General features: G+C 39.6%; 1 long non-coding RNA gene across 1 annotated transcript; it reads right to left on the bottom strand.

The window, feature by feature from the left end:
* Positions 1-232: 232 nt before the first annotated feature.
* On the bottom strand, positions 233-4,550 carry LOC147581204 (uncharacterized). Its single transcript, XR_015250869.1, has 3 exons — positions 4,043-4,550; positions 2,128-2,741; positions 233-361 (listed from the first exon to the last, which is right to left on the bottom strand). It is a non-coding gene; the product is annotated as an uncharacterized LOC147581204 (long non-coding RNA).
* Between the last annotated feature and the right edge of the window lie 2,466 nt (positions 4,551-7,016).

The following is a 7,016-nucleotide window of genomic DNA, read 5'->3' on the forward strand; positions in this document are numbered from 1 at the left end:
AAATATTTAATTATTTATTTTGAGAGAGAGAGAGGAAGGGGCAGAGAGAGTGGGAGAGAGAGAATCCCAAGCAGAGAGAATCCTATCAGCACAGAGTCCGACACAGGGCTCGATCCCAGGAACTGTGAGACCATGACCTGAGCCCACATCAAGAGTCTGTGGCTTAACTGACTGAGCCACCCAGGCGCCCCTCGCTTGCTATACTTAATGATCATTTAAAAGACTACCTGATGAAGCCCGGTTCCAGCTGTTGCCAACAGTGGCTAAATTCTTTCATGCAGTTATGACACTGGACAGGGAGAAGCCCCCAAACCAGGATTTTCTTCTGTTTCCTCTGCCTTCAACATACACAATCGGTTTCCTGGAAAACAGTAGGAACCAGTTTCTTAGTCAAGTAACCTGAAAACTTATTTTTTATTTCTTTAAATTTCATTTTTAATGACCTGATTTACTAAGTTTTTCTATGAAAGATAAACATATTATCTGTCACTGGCCCCTCTGCATAGCATCATCCACAAAGCCTTACCATATTTTTCTGCTCATTATGCCAAAAGAATCACTATTGTGTACCTCTAAATATATGCAAATATGCAAAGAAAAAAGATTGTAATTAGAAATGAAATATTGATAGTGGTTATCCCTGGGTGGGATTCTAGATTACTTTTATCTTCTTTATTTTTCCAATGTTCAAAGTGTTACTTTTATAATCAGAAAAAGACACTTTAAAATCAATTTATATAATTTGTATGCCATATGATCACAATTATTTCTGAATATATAACAAAATATCTGGGCCCAGATACACAAAAATAGTATTAACAGCGATTATCTCCGGGTGATGGATTATGGATAGTCTTTCCCTCTTGTGCATTTAAAATATTTTTCTATAATGATAACAAAATATTTTATTATAGAAAATGCTGCTCATATAAAACTCAAGGGTTTAGAATGGCTTTGAGGAATATATACTCACCCATACCATAAAATATTTATTGAGTTTTATTTCCATTTCACATTTAGAATTTAATAGACTGCAACACACCCTACAGAATAAGCCACCTGGTGCCCAACTAGGCAAAATAAAACAGACAGAGGCAGAGAGGTGACATATTAGGACTGTTTTGTCACGCTGCATGTGTCACAAGAGAGCAAGGACTGCTTTAATTACTAGTCATTGGAATTTCTAATAGATATTATGGAAAAATTTAAATCTTGTTAATTTACTTTGGCAGCTAGACAACAGGCTCATTTACAATCCTTTGAGGGAATTGCAAATTTCCCATGCCTCAATTTGGGGTGAGATGGTATTATTCATATAAGAGCACATGGTGGAATTCAGGGGTGAACACCAGTCAGAATATATTTTTAACCCATCAGAAGCCTAAATCATCATTTTTAATGTTTGAAATGGTACAGGGAAAAAAATCAGTTATAAGCTTATAAAAATGCAAACACAGTCCAACATGATACTTATATTACTTTTTAAATCTAAAATTTTATCACTGGAACACTTCCAGAAAACTGTAGGATAAATGCTAAGTTACACTGACCCCTCCTGAATAGCTTCTAAAATTCTTTTCACTGCCATCTTGAGCAGTGGTTTCTTTTAGAAACTAAGCTTTTTCAACCTTAGGTTGTAAACTCCACAAGCAGAAGAAATTTCCCTTCCTTCATTTACCTCCATCTAAGCCCTCAGTTCAGTGCCATAAACATTTGGAATGCTGGATGAACTCTATTTTTCAGGAGTGGGAAAGAGGTGGGGCCCAGGCCAGGTAAAAAAAAAAAAAAAAAGTGTGTAAAAAATTTAAAGGCGTATTTGTGGATGCTCTTGTGTTTTGGCACCTTCTTCTTCACATGGGCCAGTTGTCAGAATGGACTTGAGTGAATATTTATAAACACGGACAGTCACCTCCAGGGGAAAAATTTTTCAAGCAAACGACGCTTTAGATTTTCTTCTTTATCAAAATGCAAAATTATCTTTTCCTGGCTTTTACGTTCATGATTTTTTTTTTTTAAAGCCAATAAAGCACAAGTTCATAGGATGATCATGCTTCCACCTCAAAGTTCTGGGACCAAAAGGAAATCAACCCACTGAAACTAAGACCAGTGGAAAAATAAGCTGCATACCTCAATACTTGCTGGAACAAGATCCTAGCTCTGACCGGAGTTGCAACATCACCTCCGCTGCCCCTGGTGCCGAGGCACATCTTGATATAGTTAACTGCCTGCATCTGCTTCACATTCGTCAAACCTGACAAACTGAAAGGGCTGCCAGCACACAGGACGAAATATGTGTTGCTTCATTACTGCTGCTCGTTTCCTCTTCTGAGTCTCTGATCTCAGCGGACTTTCCGCTAAACCAGGAGGACAACCCTGAAGAAAGAACTGGCCTTTATCTTCTTAATAAGTAACTGAAAAGCAAACACAGATGCATTAAATAGCAAGTTTTCATTATTTAGACATCCATATTCTCAAGTGATTAACATAAATTATGCAAAGTTTAAATTCAATCTGCCAGCTTTGAAATTTGTTGTAGGTTGACGGGGGCCTTTTCCGTTATTTGACTTCGGCGTTTGGGGTTCTTGATATAAGAGGGGTCATTTGTCAGTTGCGCCTCATTTCTCTCTGATGCAGTAAAAGCTCTGGCCTAAAGACTCAGCCTCCTCCTTTCTCCAACTCCTGAGACTTGCAATGTCCTTGCCGTAAGGCATCTTTTCATCTTCTCGCTGCAGAGTTCAACACTGTGGAATACAAAAGAGTCAATTAGTTGATATATGCATGGACACTCAATTCCTCCACAACCCAGACCCATGAAATGATCTCCCCGACACTGAATCGAGGAATAAACGCAGCCTCCGCAATGAGGACAGCATTTCTATTTTCTCTCTGATGTGGTTCTTTGATAAAGACCAAAACAGAAGCAAAACAACTATGAAGGGCCTGCAAAAAGTACCTACACAAAGGCAATCAGGGCACTAATAAAATTAAGAGCTGCCATTTACTTATCCAAGCATTGCTCTAACCCCTTTACGACTAAAGCATCGTAATCCACACGGCAACCCTCTAAGAGACGACCTAGCATTACCTCCATTCCCATATGAGGAGAGCAAGACACTGAAGAGTTAGGTAATCTGCCCAAGCTCACACAGCTAATAAGACAGTATTAGGATGGGGCGCCTGGGTGGCTCAGTCGGTTGAGCGTCCAGCTTTGGCTCAGGTCACGATCTCACGGTTTGTGAGTTCGAGCTCCACGTCGGGCTCTGTGCTGACAGCTCAGAGCCTGGAGCCTGCTTCGGATTCTGTGTCCCCCTCTCTCTCTCTGCCCCTCCCCCACTCATGCTCTGTTTCTCTCTGTCTCAGAAATAAACATTAAAGAAAAATAAAAGACAGCATTAGGAGCCTAGATTCCCACCAGGGTCTGGCCCCAGACTCCATGCTCTGAATCACTGTGTATACTACCTTTCTATGAGTGGCCCTGCACACATCATTTTTTAAATGGAAGTCATATACTGTCATTGTTTCCCAAACCCAAAATGAGGACACATGCCTGGCTAAGTGGTTTTTCTTAATTTTTGGATTTGCTTGAATAAAAATTAGTTTACTTATTTTTTTAAAGATCTTTTTAAAGTTTTTTTTTTTTTTTTTTTTTTTTGAGACAGAGAGAGAGAGACTGAGTGAGTGGGGGAGAGGCAGAGAGAGAGAGAGAGAGAGAGAGATCCCAAGCAGGCTTGGAACTGTCAGTGAGGATGCAGGGCTCGAACTCACAAACTGTGAGATCCTGACCTAAGCCAAAGTCAGATGCTTAACCGACTGAGCCACCCAGGTGCCCCTAGTTTACTTACATTTTTTTAAACCATAAAAACGAAGACGTTCAGTTATATGATTAATGAATCACCTTAACTTAAAAAGAATCAAGTCACATGAGAAGCTAGAATGTCTGGTTGCCCAGAGTCCCAGTGAATGCATAAATTTGTAAATTAAAAGATGTATTTATGTTTAGGGCAACATAGCCCTAAATTTTGTTCAGGGATGACTTTCTTACCTTTTTTTGAGAAAAAAAAAAAGTCAAGCATGTTATCAGTGGGCAGGTCTAAGTTTAAATCACCTCAATGCATTTGTCCCCTTTCCATTATAGTCCATCAAGTCTAAGACCTTGTCAGTCATTTACTTTGCTCTTGGTTGGGTCACTTAATGGCCCTGATCCTTAGTACCTGCAGGATTGTAGAATGGCTTTGAGATAAACAGTGTGAAGGGCTTAGATGGCACCTGTATATAATAAATCACAGTTATTAGCAATGTTGCCATTTTCATTATTAATAATGACTCTCTCTAGAGAAGTGTTGGCTTTGTCTGCCTGGTCTGTCTCCCTCCTTACTTCTCTTGGAATTTGCATCTCCCACTCCCTTCCCCTGGGGGATTCTTCCCAGGTCCATGGAGTTTGGAGGGGCTGTCGGTCACAGTGCCCACACATGCTGGCTACAAGGATGGGCTAGGGCTCATGGTGGTCCAGTTAGATATTTACCTGGAATTCCCAGATGGGTGGTGAAGCAAAGTTCTTTTACTTTGAATTGAAAGTTCTAAGGATGGGGTACCTGGGTGGCTTAGTCGGTTGAGCATCCGACTTGGGCTCAGGTCACTCTCTCACTCTTTGTGAGTTCGAGCCCCACATCGGGCTCCGTGCTGACAGCCCGGAGCCTGGAGCCTGCTTTGGATTCTATGTCTCCCTCTCTCTTTGCCCCCCCCCCCCCCCCCGCTCATTCTGTCTCTCTTTGTCTCTCAAAAATGAATATATGTTAAAAAATTTTTTTTTTTAAGTTCTAAGGATATAACCCCAGAGCTGTCTAAAGTCATATTTGGGTGGCATACCTGTAAAGGAGCCAGAGGGAATCTGAAATAATTCATGGGTGGCTAAGGAAAGTAAAACTATACCGGAGTACAGCTTGACCCTTATGCTTCCAGGTACAATAATTGTTAATGCCCCATTTATATTCAGTTTTCAGAAACTTGCAATTGAAAAACATCTGATCGACTATGTTATTCATGCATTCACTTATTCTTTCATGCCTTTATTCATCAGATGTTTATAAGATGTCTACCACATGTTGGATTTAAACAGAAAATTATATACCTTGTTCTTGACATCTATAAATAACTGAGTAGCTGGACAGGTCTCAGAGGGAAACTACAATTCTGTGTCTGTTTGAATTTTTTGAAGGTCTTAGGATTTATAGGAATAGTTTATGGTTTTCTGAAGCCGGGCTCAGGGCCTTGGCTAAAAGTAGGACACTGAGAGCCAGGCTACCATATCCCTCATTTTTTAAAAATCTGAATCCAAAAGTAATTTTTATTATTTTTTTAGGATACAGAAAGTCCAAAAAGCACAAATAAGAAAATAAAAACCATCCATAGACCAACCACCAAGAAGTAACCTCTGTTAATATATTGGCAAATCTATTTCCAGTAAGACCTTATTTTGTGGATAAATTCATGGGTTTATATACTGGAATTATTTTGATGCATCAAGATATTCTATTTTTTTGTTCTCTTCTGTCACAGCTAAATTAGATGGCTATTTAGGGTATAATAAAGGAACTTAAACTGGATTATCAGAGCAGCATTTAGCTATGCCTTCTTATTAGGGGCACAAGTTCTGCCTAATTGACAACTGTCCACGGTCAACTGGTTGTGTTCAGCAGGAGATAATTAGAAAATCTGCAGCTGCCACTTGAGCAGTTAACCATGAACTAGATGACATGTGTGAGAAATTGCCCTTTCTAGTAGACCAGAGAGGAGGCAGGGGAAACCTGAAACAGCTAAGTTTTGAGGCTTAATACAACTCCAGCCTCTTCTCCCCACATACAAGGGACACCAACTGATCCGTTAGTTTGCGCATAAATGAGTTCCATCAGAAACTTATCCATTACTTCTCTCATAGAGCTTAAGGTTACCCAGTCCTATCTTGATGTTTTGCTAAACTCCACAACTCACTGCAGGGGCAAAAAAAAAAAATGTGAGTTTTCCCCTCCAGCTTTAGGGTGAGTAGATTCTGTGAAGTCACATTTACCCAGAACCTCCTCAGGAGAGTGCCTGCTTCTCCAGAAGTACCTAAGGATAGGCATGACTAGTCCATTTCAGGTCTGGGTCAATGAGCAAACATTAGACTGTGCAACTTCCCCTTTCATGTGGCACCCTCAGGTCCTCAAGCTCTCATCCCAGTGAGGCATCCCCAAAAGCATCCCCACTTTCTGGGTGGGTCCCTGGGTTCAAATCCCTGAAGTTGCTACTAGTTGGGTAAACTTTTTTATAAATATTAAAAGAGCTAATATTTTACAGCTTTTATAACAGTTCCTGGCATATAATAAGTTCTTAAGCAATGTTAGCTCTTCTTTTTACTTACCCAGCAACAATCAGCATAATAATTAGAGGTTGAGAAGTATCCATTACAAAGAAGAAAATGTTCTGTAACAAAAACAAATACTAGATATGTTTATATAAATGATCAGAAGGATATAGGATTTCATCCCTCTAGGTAGTTTAGGAACTATTCTTGTGATCTTATTTATAATCTCCATTTCCTTAAAGAAATTATGGCTAACGTTCTGTCTGAATGATCACAAATTCTGAAGTGATAATATCCTAATTATTGGTTCCGAACCTCTTAGTTCTTATTTTTCACACTAATGAAATCTTGTTGTAAAGTGGCTCTGGTAACAGTGAGATATTTTGTTTCAGACTAACCGTCCTACCAACTACAATTATATATTCTAGACAAAATGTAAAGATCAACTATTCAAAGTCATTGGAGAATGTCCAAAGGAGGCAGAATTGAGAAATCATTCAACACTTAAAAGAAGCAACCACAATGGTTAAGACCTACATTATTCAGTTTTACCCTGGGGGGCACACTCCAATCCAGGACATGAAGGATAATCTCCAATAGAAAGCTCCAATCTTGTTAGCTGAGTGTGGACTACCATAGTAGCTGGAAACTGACAGAAGGAATCTCAAAAAGGAGA

This window comes from Puma concolor, chromosome B2 (assembly GCF_028749965.1).
Source record: "Puma concolor isolate L17-30 chromosome B2, mPumCon1.1.hap2, whole genome shotgun sequence".
In the NCBI taxonomy this organism is placed as follows: Eukaryota; Metazoa; Chordata; class Mammalia; order Carnivora; family Felidae; genus Puma; species Puma concolor.